General features: G+C 40.1%; 1 protein-coding gene across 2 annotated transcripts in view; it reads left to right on the forward strand.

The window, feature by feature from the left end:
- Window positions 1-1,581: 1,581 nt before the first annotated feature.
- Window positions 1,582-12,672, forward strand: part of GTF2I (general transcription factor IIi) — a 1,115,084-nt gene continuing 1,103,993 nt past the window's right edge. For both annotated transcript variants that reach the window (XM_069226909.1, XM_069226910.1), the window contains exon 1: window positions 1,582-1,908. The gene's annotated coding sequence lies outside the window, so the exon portion shown is untranslated. The remainder of the gene's footprint in view (window positions 1,909-12,672) is intronic.

Raw genomic sequence — 12,672 nt, forward strand, 5'->3', positions numbered from 1 at the left:
TGAAAATAAATCAATATTAACAATCAATCAATCAGCATATTTATAAAGCGCACTACATACCCGTTAGGGTTTCAAGGCGCTGGGGGGGGGGGAGGGGGAGGGAGCTGTTACTGGTCAAAGAGCCAGGTCTTGAGGAGTCTTCTGAAGGAGAGTAGGTCCTGGGTCTGTCGTAGGTTGGTAGGGAGAGTGTTCCATGTCTTGGCGGCGAGGTGAGAGAAGGATCTCCGCCGGATGTCCTTCGATGGATGCGGGGGACGACGGCGAGAGCGAGGTCTGCGGAGCGGAGCTGTTGGGTGGGGGTGTAGAAGCTGAGTCTGTTGTTAAGGTAGGCAGGTCCGGTGTTGTGGAGTGCTTTGTCTGCGTGGGTAAGGAGCTTGAATGTGATCCTCTTGTCAACAAGGAGCCAGTGAAGGTCTCTCAAGTGGGGTGAGATGTGGCTGCGGCGGGGTACGTTGAGGATCAGACGGGCGGAGGCGTTTTGGATGTGTTGGAGGAGTTGCTGGTGTTTGGCCGGGATGCATGTGTAGAGTGCGTTGCCGTAGTCAGTGCGAACACTTGGGAGCTGTGCTAAGTCTTTTTGAAATATTAGTGCTTCACAGCAGTTTTAAGATCTTCTTGGAGTTTCTTGTTGCTCAAATCAGTGTGATTTCTGGTATTTATGTTTCCCTCGTCTTCATTGCTTGATTTTGCTTGCAAGAAAGTGTCACTCAGTCGTTGAACTGTCACTCATAATTACACTGAAACTATGAAAATCTCACACATTGCTGCCAAGGTTATAGATTGCTATGACGTAGCAAAGATGGAAAACTGTTCAGATAGAGAAATGTCAATCTGGGGAGTTCCTTCATCACACATGAAAGCAATCCTTACATTTGTACTCAATTCTTAACATTAATGAACTACTAAAAAAAAAAGTGTACACACTGAATCAGGGCCAAACTTTCGATTTATAAAGCAAAACTACTTTAATATGGATTTTTCATCAGTAAAAGTTACTTTGCTATATACAAATTCATGTGAAAATTAAAATCTCATGATTTTAAGTCTCCCTTTTATGTTACCAAATAAATGTTAGCATAGACTATGACCTAATATATTTCCTTACAAATAAAAATACTGACTCCCCAGTACAACAGAAAGTTTTCAATAGTTATGAACTTGAGCTAGATTTGTGACTTGAACTAGATATCTCCTACAGTATTTTGAAACATGACAATAATTTTTTTTTTTTTTTTTAAAGTGAAGCCATTAGTTTCATATAGGTTTTTTTTCGGGGCATTGCAATTAGGTCCTTGCAATATTTTTATAAAGTACGTTTAAACCAAACCAAAAAAAAGGTTAAAATAAAGATCAATAGGACACAATTTCACAGGTTATGTCCGGGCAGCCATCTTGTTTCCTGCACAAACTGCCGTGCTGAAGGAAATTTAGCTTTGTTTTCTGACGCTACCGCTGCTCGTTTCGCGACTGGCACGATGGGAAATGTAGTCCAAGCGCTGCCCGCCCATGGCTCCCTCTTTATGGATTTCTGAACCTAGGAATACAAGACCCAGCAGTCTTCTTGCACGCCGGCGCGCGCGCACTACGGGCATCGGTAAAAGTAAGCCAGTGGTCGTTGGCTGCCGTTACCGGTATTCGGGTATTAAGGGGTACAAAGTGTACGTAATACCACGTATTAAAGTTGTAACGCAGCACTCATTTTCCCGGGGGTGTTGCCCTTCCCAGCCTGTAAGTTGAGGGACTGTGTGCGAGAGGGAATCCCCGCGACGGGCCCATTGTTTAGCTTCCCGCTTTGGCTGGATCAAGCCCGTGCTGCTAAGCCCGTGTTCGCCTTGGAGGCTGCGCCACCGCAGGATCTTTCCACATCCGGACACGACGTGAGCGTGCGCCGCCGCATTACTACCAGCAGTAAGTCTGAGGTGGTGGTTGCTGTGCTGCCAAATACATGTGTTTCCTTTTATTTTGCACTGCCTGAAACACTTGGCGACCGATCTTTCACTCCTGTTAACCCCGGTCCTGTCCACGGAGCCATTGAGCGGAGGAGTTAAATGTGGCACTGCCAAACAGCCGAGAGTAGTTGCCAGATGTTACCTTTGCAGGCGTTTAGCAGACATTAATTCCTTGAAGTACTTCCCAGGGCGGTAACGGCCTTTGCCAGAATGATTTCCAGGCACTTTTTATTGCAAGCCAGCCGCAGCGTTCTAATCTTTCCTATTCCGGAGTAGGAGTGATGCTTTGCGGTGGTTCAAACTTTTAGTGGTGGTTGTAGCATCGTGCAGCTACTCCTATGTGCAGGCATGTATATTGCATTGCATATTAAATTCCGAGTTGGTTATAGGCACTTCAATACTATCTGCACTGCGTCTGAAAATAAATCTTTTCCGGGTTTCAGTGAGCAGGTTAACTTATTTTGCTAACCTAGTGTCTCGAGATCTGTAGTTCGGGTTTTAACCGGAAATTCCGAAATATTCCCAGCAGACATCAGAGATGATTTCTGGATGTGTGCGGGGGATATCTCTTTGTGATGAGACGACAGCTTGTTTAAGTTACATATCCATTCGAGTTGTACGTCGCAATATAGATACGAAGTGACCATACAGCGAGATATTGGCGATTCATTATGTACTGTAAGAACGTGCCATAATAAGCTGTGATGATAAAACGCTGGATTTATAGACTACACCTGTGGTCAAAACCCCGAAGACAGGCTCAAGAGACAAATGCTCCAAATGCAGGACCCAGGTGCGGTGGCACTAATTTCACAATTTAGTGTTGGTACAGTATAAGTAAGCATGCCGTTTGCTTCAAGTCTGCCTAGTTAAGATATGCAAATATGTCGTTCTAGTTGAGACCTAGTTTCCATAGGGAAACATTTTTTTCTTTCCCTATAACTTTGGTGCTGTTTGACAAATCTTCTTGAACTTTTAAAAACTAGTACAACAGTCAATTTTGGTGAGTTATGGAAAGTTTCGGGGTGATACGTCAAGTGGAGGCTGAGAAGGGAGGGGGGGTTGGTGGTTGGCTGTGGGTTTTCCAATTTCCCATAAGGATTTTAGACCAGACTACAACCTGAAGTGCACTAGATTTGACAGAAAACTAGCTCTTGGTCCAGAAAGAGCTTTTTTTAGTTATTTGCTGTAAATCAGTTCAGTAGTATTGGAGTTATTAAAGGAAAAGTAAATATAGATATCTAGGTGCTTGGACCCCTTAGCAAAGGACCTGCGGATTCTGGAGGAAAGCAAGGCCCTGAATGGCTGGCCACAATCTGAGAGGAAAGTTGCAGTCACCATTTTCTTTCTCACTTTGGGCCAGAGGGAGGGAAAAACGGTGGAAAACTGACATAAGGGGTCAGGAAACAGCTATCCTGACACCATGGAAGAAATGGAGGGGTCTATGGGCAAAACATGGCCATTTTTTGTTTTTCCCACTGATCCACAGTTGCACTCAACAGTCTCCTGTGTAGACTTGCAAAAGACCTGCAGATCCAAAAAACAGTGTGGAAAAAACACCCACTTACACACCAAAACCTGCTGCACATGGCTGAAGGTTGGGTGCATTTGGGAGGCATGGCCGCAGTGCAACAGTGGTTGTATTAATGTGCGGTCATTGGATATTTATGTTTAAATTTTTTTTTATAAATTCACTGAGGAACAAAAAAAAACAGGTTACTAGGTCGTTATAGTTAGGTGGTTGTTTCACCCACACAAAACAATAGAAATTCAACAGTTATAGTTGTACTTATCTGAAGAAACTATAACTTGTGCTATTCTGTAACTTTAGGCCATGAATTATAGTTTCTTAACATAAGTATAACTATAGGCATAACTGTAACTGCTGAATTTCTATCACCTCTTATGGGTAAAAAGTCAACATAACTATAACATCACTGCAACCTCTCTTACATTGATCCATTGCATCCACTTCTTGATGTGTGACGTCCAAAACTGCAGTTTATTGTTTGACAAGTGATAATTTCAGATAAGTCATAAACCTATTTTACAACGTACCCGTAGTGCCTTAAACTTTTGCATGTTATTTATTGCAGTTAGCATTGCAGGCCTCTGAGCTGTATGAAACAGCGGCATTTAGTGAGATGGTGACTTGTAACATCCATTGTAATAATGCTGTGATTTCTTCCTTGGCCTAGGGCGCTAGCTCCTGTCATGGCTGTGTACAGTGCCACCCTAAACTTCCTAGAATGGCTTGTTATCTTTTTGCGTTATGGCACACAAAATTTGGAACGTTTCATAGGGTGATTGAATGTCAAGTGTTTAGGGGTAAGGACACAAAAAGAAAAGGGTTGGGTAGAGGGAGACAGGAAAAGGCAAGGGTATTTTGGAACTAGGGTTCCTTTGCTTGACTCATTCCTGAGCGCAGGTGGCTGATCGGTGAATTCATTGTACACTGTCCACCCATGGCCCTTCTTTTTAGGTTTTGCTTAGAGACATCTATAGTTGTTATGCCAGGCTCATTGTGTGTGTGTGTGTGTGTTTTTTTAACTTAATAATAAAAATAATATGCATAGGTGCTGTGCGCCACTGGAGGTAAGGCGCTCTCAGGTGGTTGGACGCATGCCCTGTGTCCAATCCCACGCTGCACATAGTGATGGGCATCATACTTTTTGCGTTAAAAAATAAATTCACTGAAAAAAGCAATGGTTAAAGTGATGTTATTATAGGTAGGTATGTTAATGTGTTACTTGGCACTAAAAAAACAAAACCTTAGAAATTCACTGAAAGAAAACCAACGTTGAGACATTATAGTTGGGTGAAAATGTTCGTTAAAATACAATTTTAAACAAAAAAAAACACTGAAATTCTCTAGTTATATTTATCTCAAGTAACTATAACTTGTGCCCTAAAGTTGCCATGCACTTTTAATTACCTCCCGCATTATATCATTCATGACATGTTCTATGACATCATTGACAACATCTGAAATTACATAATTCATGACAATACTGTGCAGGGCACAAGTTATAGTTGGAGATCACTATAATTGGTGAATTTTATTAGTTTAACACCGTGTGTTTTTTAACGCATTACTACCATACTTATCCCTATCTCACTCACTCACTCATGCACACACACAAGCGTTAGGCTAGCCCCCTTCATCCATTTTGAGTGTTGCTTACATTTTGCTTCTGCTCAGTACACTGAAAAGCAGTGGCTTAACCAACTGCAGTTAGTGGCTCTCTTTAGAGTGAGTGGCAAAGTGTTGCTCTTGCCTGTGTGCACATTAATCTATTTCAAAGGCCAATGTCTTCTTTTTGAAATATATATATATATATATATATTTAACAAACGTAACCACACCTCCTATAGATGGTTAAAGTTTTGGCTTTTCATTATTTTTAATGTTTATGGCATATGTTGGCTAAAGAAATACAAGCTTGCTGAGGCTGGGCATGTTGGCATTGCCAAAGCTTGTTATATAGTACTGTTGTGGGGAAGAATTGCTCCTGTTTATTTAAAACATGTAGCAACTAAACAGTAGTTCTGAGAGGCTGTAAAATGTGACCTAGACATTGCACGTAATTTAACAGTGGACAACAAATTGCTCTCATAGTGTCACCGGTGTATCAGAAAGGTAAAAACAGTCCTGCTGCTGTGAAGAATGAATCACATACTTTATATCAGTTGGCCACTATTGAGAATAAAGATCCATGGACTACAATGTTGGATCAGTGAAAAACAATCTGATTAATTGTCGGGGTTACGGAATTCCTTCAGCCCAACACCTCCAGGACACATTGTTCGGGGTCAAGGACAACAAGGTTTCATGTTTATTTTGTCCTTGGAACAAGTAGGTCTATCTCCCTGCAGCACAAACCATTTGGCTGCCGGTTTACAAGGAAGGGAACCATCTGTAGTTGAGGTAATATTTATGTCCTTATGTTAATATTGTTGAACTTGTATTTATGGTTAATGCGAAAGTCTTTATTATTAGGGTGAGCAATCTAAATAAACATTGTAAGGTCACACTGCACTAAAGGCAGTGGTTCCAATAAACAAAATGTGTGTACACACGTTTGAAAAGGTTAACAATATGAGGCTACATATAATGCTCCCAGAATGCTCCTGATTAAATGCAGAAGCTTGTAAGCAAGGTTGATGATTCTTTGCTTTCAAAAAATGTTTTGCTAAATTACTGTGAAATTGTAGGTACTATTTCTTTGAAGCATCATTTAGTAAACTGTGTTGATGCATCACAGTATTCCTAAAAACTATTCCCAATGGAAAAATAGTGTAACACTTTTCAACAAGATTATGGGAAACATGAAAGTAAACAAGCAGTAGCAAAGCTAACTGATCTTACATTGGTGGTGAGACTCTTGGGTTTGTTAATGCATATCTTGTTTTGACATGGCTTTTATAACACTTTATTGCTGTGAGAGCTGTTATGTTCCTCACCATTGTAACCAACATTGGCAACAAGCAAAAAATAATTTTTGGTCTCAGAAAGCACACATTGCCACATTAGTTCCTGGGACTGAACAAAACTACTTTGTTTGCCAGTGTGCTCCTTGTGGAAGAGCAGAATGCTATCACTCCCAGTAAAGTCAGCAGATAGATGGCTGGAGAGAAAAATAGAATTTTAATGAAAAAAATGTCCCTTTTTAACGTTGGACCTAGTTGGGGGCTCATTTCTTAAAGAAAGTCACAAAAGTGCACCCTTGGGTATATGTCTTTGCATTAATGGCTTTCATTAATTGACAGAAGTAGACAAGGAAATCGTACCCCCACAATATATTTGTGAACTGTATTTTAGCACAAGCAAATTGGGAATGTGTGGTTTTGCTCATGCGGAAATCTATTGAGCGTTTTTGAAGTTCACTTTCCCTCCAACCACTTTTCCGAACCCTGGAAGAACTTCTTCCCTTGTGAGGAGTACATTTCCAACCTTTTTTGGTAAGGGAGAAGATTAGGGAAGAGCTAGTGAAAATCCTTAAAACGTGCATTTTAGTAGGTGTGCACGGACTTAAAGGCTTGCCAGCCCCAGACATATTGCTTAATGCTTCCTTCAGCCCAGGTACGTAGTTCTACAGAAAGGTGGAAAAATAAGGGAATTGCCAGAGCAGGGCTTGATACTGCTAGTATTCAAGCCCTACTATAGTATTAACCCCGGCATAATCAGAGAGTCTGTTATCAGAGCTCTCACAGAATGACATTGCTGCCATAATTTGTCGCCACACTACATGGCACCTAAGGGACACGTATGTACATATATTTTTTTTAACAGGACAAGTAGATTTGTGAAGCAACCTGTCCCATGGACAAGTAGATATCTTATTAAATTGCACATCCGTGATTGTGCAAGTATTTCAGAGGGTATACTTTCAAACTCTGTCAGGGCTGGAAAAATCTACTTTACTACTTGCAATGGCCAGTTTTATTTTATGAGATCGAGCTATTTTTAGATTCCACTCTACCCTTCTGGCAAGTGGACAAAGAACAGGTGTTCTGTTCAGTCAGGAACTGAATTAGCAATAAAGATGCCTTTAAATCTTATCCTTGTCACATTTGCTCTGTGTTCTGAGACAGAGGTCAAAAGGCAGTTTGTCCTATTGCAATACAAATACTTTTCCTTCTGACTGCAGAGTTCCAGGATTTTGTAAGGTGAACTGTCTGACCTATGTAAAATTAAAGGCTTTTGGTATCAGGTTTCACCCAACATAAGAGGAGGTTTATATAACTAAGTCAACTTTACAAACATTTCAAAATATATTTCAGTAGCTGTGAAAGACCGTTTTTTGTACTTCTGTGTGATTGAAAAAACGTATTTTAATAGGATGGAAAAAAAAGTCAGAACACTCTACTTGGTGATGTGCAAATGATAAATGTTTTCTGGAACCCAATTTTCAGATTATTGTTAATACACTATATAGTTCTAGCAATAAATCTGCAAGTTATGGGAAGGTTTTTGGACATTTCTGGGAAATTTACTGTCTGTAAATGATAGTGGCCTACCACATCATGCTTTAGTAATATAGTTATTAAAATTGAGTGTTCAAACATAAAGTGAAAAAGACTCCTGCCCTGATGGCAAAGCTATTAGTAAACTAAGAAGCAAGTCATGCATGGATCACGTGTACCCTATATGTGAGCTAGATTTATTATACGTGGAGCAAATGTTTAGTGTATTTAATCAAACAAAAATTTTTTTTTTTTTTTTTACAGCAGAAATGTTAAACTCACATATTTGAAGGTGCACTCGTATGTCAGAATGAAGAAAAAGACAATTGTAAAATATAGTATTTGACTAGGATCACACAATTTGAGAGCCATTTCCAGGTCAAATACATTAGTTAGGTCGAGTAGATTATTCAAACTACTCGACCTGCAGGTCTAGTACAATCTTTTATGATTTTTCTAGGCCTGTCTGTTCATGGTTATTCAATCATGTTCTTAGACCAAGGGTCTTCAAACTGGGGGCAGGCCCCCAGAGGGGGGGCCTCAAATATCCGGGCAAGGGGACGCTAGGCTTTGGCCAAAAGAAGCATTGTGCAGACAACAGTGCTATGTTTTAAGAAGAGAAACAAAATACTGCATTTTTAAAAAGGCAACAGAACTTAACTGCAATGTGTAAATACGCCCAGACCTATTTAAACATTACCAACTTAATAGAATAATTGTGAAAAAATCTGAGGGGGGCCAGCTGATTTATTTATTTATTTTTTCCATTTTGGGTGGGGGGTGGGAGGGGGGGGGGAGGACGCGGGATTAAAATGTTTGAAACCCACTTCCTTAGACAAAGATATTTCAGTAACGGATGTGTGTTTGGTCTTCCTGCGCTTTATCAAGGCTAATAACAATCGGACAAAGCCAGCAGGGAGTTAAAAACAAATACATATATATTGATTATGCTGGCTTTGTCTATTTTGTAGTTACAATTAGGTATTACTTTTCAATTTCGATGTTCTTTTTGTTTATATCTTTTCTTCAATTCAGGAGTAGATCCACACTTAAAAAAAAAAAAGATGTTTGTTTTCAAATCCTGGAAAAAAGCTTAAAACGGGGAAAAATCACAATGTTCATAGGATGACTGGGCCTGGATGCTGTTTCAGGACCTGACTATAGGTTGGTTTGGGGCTGAACAGTGCAGCCATTGTGAGCTGACCACCTGCAGAGATTTTGTTGAATGTAGTGTGCCGCCAACCCCAGTGGTGCATAGCTGTCAACCATGTCAAGCAGAGGTTGGCTGTTTGCAGAGGACTAGGCTCAGCCAATCCAGTTGGCACATGTCTTTTGGTAGTACACATTAGGGGTTTCTTTCAAAGTATATGATAATGATGGTAGTGTATTACCAAAACATCCCTGAAATCAACTGAAAAATCTTAAAGGGCTACAAAAGAGCGTTCAGAAGTACTGGACAGAAGGGCTTTGGCTCTTCCCACTTTTTGGTTTCTTGGAGTATATGTTTAGATTGAGTAGAATTTGTGTGCTTCCATAAGTGTGATTGCCCTCCATGTAGCTGTGGTTATTGTATTTTGCTTATCTAGTTACTAGAGCCAGCAGCCTTAGCTGCCTAGAGATCTAAACTTTATGCACACTGTAAAGTATAAAGTTCAAAATGGAACAGAGTGTGATCTTTAAAGGGGAATACACGACACTGTAATGCTGTTAAAGTTTTGGATGGGGCATCATTTATGTGTTTGCAGCACAGATGAGAGGAGGGCAGTCATGAGAAATGTATTGATGTTTTCCAGTTCAAGCACTGTGCTCTTTCTCACTAACTTTGGACTTCAGACTGCAGTTCTGTTTTTTAAAATCAGTTTGGGATGCCTCGTGATACTCTATTTTACATGCATGTTTACACACTATATTTTGTTTGTAATTGCTGCGCTGCTTCTGATGCTAGTACTCACATCTGATCCAATCTCTCATTCCGTTTTCATGTTTCCACCCAATGCTCAAGTTTTATTTTCATTTTTTTCAAGACAATTAGTGGCAGGCATCGCAAAAAGCCCTCCAATGATTATTTTGCGGGAGAGACTGCAGCATCCCACCATTACTTTTTAATCTAGCTGCATGCAATGCCTGACGGTTGTTCCAAAGTCCAAGAGTTAGCACATCCATGCTGCAGTGGTTCTGGTGCTTGAAGTCTGTTTCTGTAAATGTGAGCGTAGTAGTGGAGTCAGTGTGCTTTTCTGTGCTACAGCAGAAAAATTCTGTGATTATTCATGAGGCGTTCAGTTAGGGGCATTATTTGTCATTGCTGTCTGTTCTGTGTGCATGTTGCAGTGTGCACTGTCGTGTACTGCTTATTGAATGTCCTGTCTTTTTGTTTTAGGTGGTGGCTGTATTTTTCAATTTGGGCCATAATCTGCTTCAATTTCCTACTGTTTAATACACGGATGTTTAAAGTTACTCTGGTAGTTACTTTTGGAGTGGAGTATTCATGGTGTGGTAGAACACTGCCATTACAGACAACACATTTTCAATTGAAATGACCATTATATTTCCACAGAATTATGGTTTTACTAATAAAAAAATATACAGCCCACAGACGAAAATGTGTGGAAATTGCATCACCTAGTTTAATTATTTTGTTTCGATCAAATTAAAGTATTTGTTTTCAACACACTTCAGAAATAACAAAAAATGTGCTTCATTTGTATGTTCATAATTGAAATACTTACACAGTTCATTTAAATGTTGTTGCGTGCTATAAACAAAACTCTTTCCTACCTCCTGTATCAAGCAAGATTGTCACACAAGTCTTCTCACATTGAAGTGAGAGAAAGAAATATAACTTGGAAGACAGCTCCTGACATTTTACCTCTGTCTTTGAATGCACCGCAATTGTGATGAGATAAGAACAAGATTTAAAGGCCTGTTAACAGAAGTGAGATTGTTGAAGGGTACTGAAAACAAGGTTTAGGCAATAGGAGGGGTGAACTGAACCTGGAGAAACAAAAGCAAATAAAGCCAGCAAATGAAAAGCCAGAAAGAGTGAGTTACAAACCACAAAGCCAATGGTAATCAATGAGCAAAATGCAGTCCTGGGACAACTTAAATTATAGTTGCATAATATTTCTGATCGACCTGGAACATCTCTTCCCTTTTCCCACTACAGCAAAAACGGATTGAGTTTTGTTGCAAAATGAACATTGAATTTGATTTAGGAGTACAAGAAAAATATATTTGTTACCCAATTGCCTGGCATGGTGCAGTCAGGGTCAGTTAGCCCAGTGAGTTCATGTATATGCTGTTGAAATCTTTGTTTGAGCTGTAGGTCTCACAGTGACCTAAACTTTATTTTGCAGAGGGAATCGGAGTGATTAATCTGTTTATAGTGGACTCAGAAATCATAACTTGCCCGTATGGTGTTATCCTGGGCAAATTACACTTAATTTGGTCTTCCACAGTCCTGCCATGAATATTATAAAAAGCCAGAACATGTTCGCTGCATAAATCTCATTCTAGTTAAAAGAAAAAAAAATACCTTTCCGTTATACTAAGAAAGACTTCGCTTGTCTGCATTCTACTGTTCAGTCGCTTTTAAAATGTTTGCTGGCAGATTGATAGCCTCATAGTTCCAAAAAGCCTCTCACCTGTGCACCGTGTAAGCACCATTGTGTTTTTTGTGGGGCCGGGGGTTTATCTGCTCTCAAGTACCGCCATACCGCAACTTACAGCTGGTGTGCTCTTGGTCGCAAGTTGGTGCTTACGAGTAATGCATGTGGCTTTAAAACCTATTTCTTAAAACCAACAGAGCCACGTACTTCATGTGATTGTGAAGGAGAACTTTGGCTATGTGATCCCTGCATATATTTGAAGGACAGACATACCAGTATTTCAGTTTCTGAGAAACCAGTAACCAGGCAGCAATATTATTATATTGATAAAACACCAGAAACACAACCACTTTTTTTCTTGGGCTTATGTTGTGCCTCATTTTCATCTTGTGAAATACGCTCCCTACGCTTTCATACTGTTCGCTGTAATAAAAGATGTGCACGTTTTTATTTTATTTACACCGACAACATTCAAACGATCTGATACCTTAATTGCCCTAGCATATGGATTTCTGGAGAGTATCACAAGGCTGCTTTGGTGTTTATGACGTTGGTCTTGCTGTTAAATTGGAAAGCCCCTCTTTGTTTTCCACAGACTTAATGCAGGTGTCTGAAACGGAGTTAAATGGTACAAATGTATTATTGCACCTTTTCACTTTACCACGAAATTGAACCAAAAAAGGCACAATTATGTGACGGAGGACTGTCTTCTTTAAGTTCGGTGTGAGCCCTGTCTGTTGGAGGTGAGCAGTGTGGGAGTGCTGGATGACCAGTTGTTAGAAATGGGGTCTCTGGTTGTTCTCTGTCAAAGCAGGGACCCTCACTCTAGTCAGGGTAAGGGAGATGCACACCTAGGATAACCCCTGCTCACCCCCTTGGTAGCTTGGCACAAGCAGTCAGGCTTATCTCAGAGGCAATTTGTAACCTATTTGTACAATCACACACAGTAATACAGTGAAAACACCGTCACACAGTCACACAGTCACAAAAGGACTCGACACCAGGTTAGAAAAATAACTAATATTTATCTGAGTAAAACAACAAAAATCCAAAATACAGAACTCAAGTTATGACTTTTTAAAGATTAAACTTCAATATAGCGATTAGAAACAAGTGGTTCAAATTCGGTGATATCATGGTGTAGTGACGGA

This window comes from Pleurodeles waltl, chromosome 3_2 (assembly GCF_031143425.1).
Source record: "Pleurodeles waltl isolate 20211129_DDA chromosome 3_2, aPleWal1.hap1.20221129, whole genome shotgun sequence".
NCBI lineage: Eukaryota > Metazoa > Chordata > Amphibia > Caudata > Salamandridae > Pleurodeles > Pleurodeles waltl.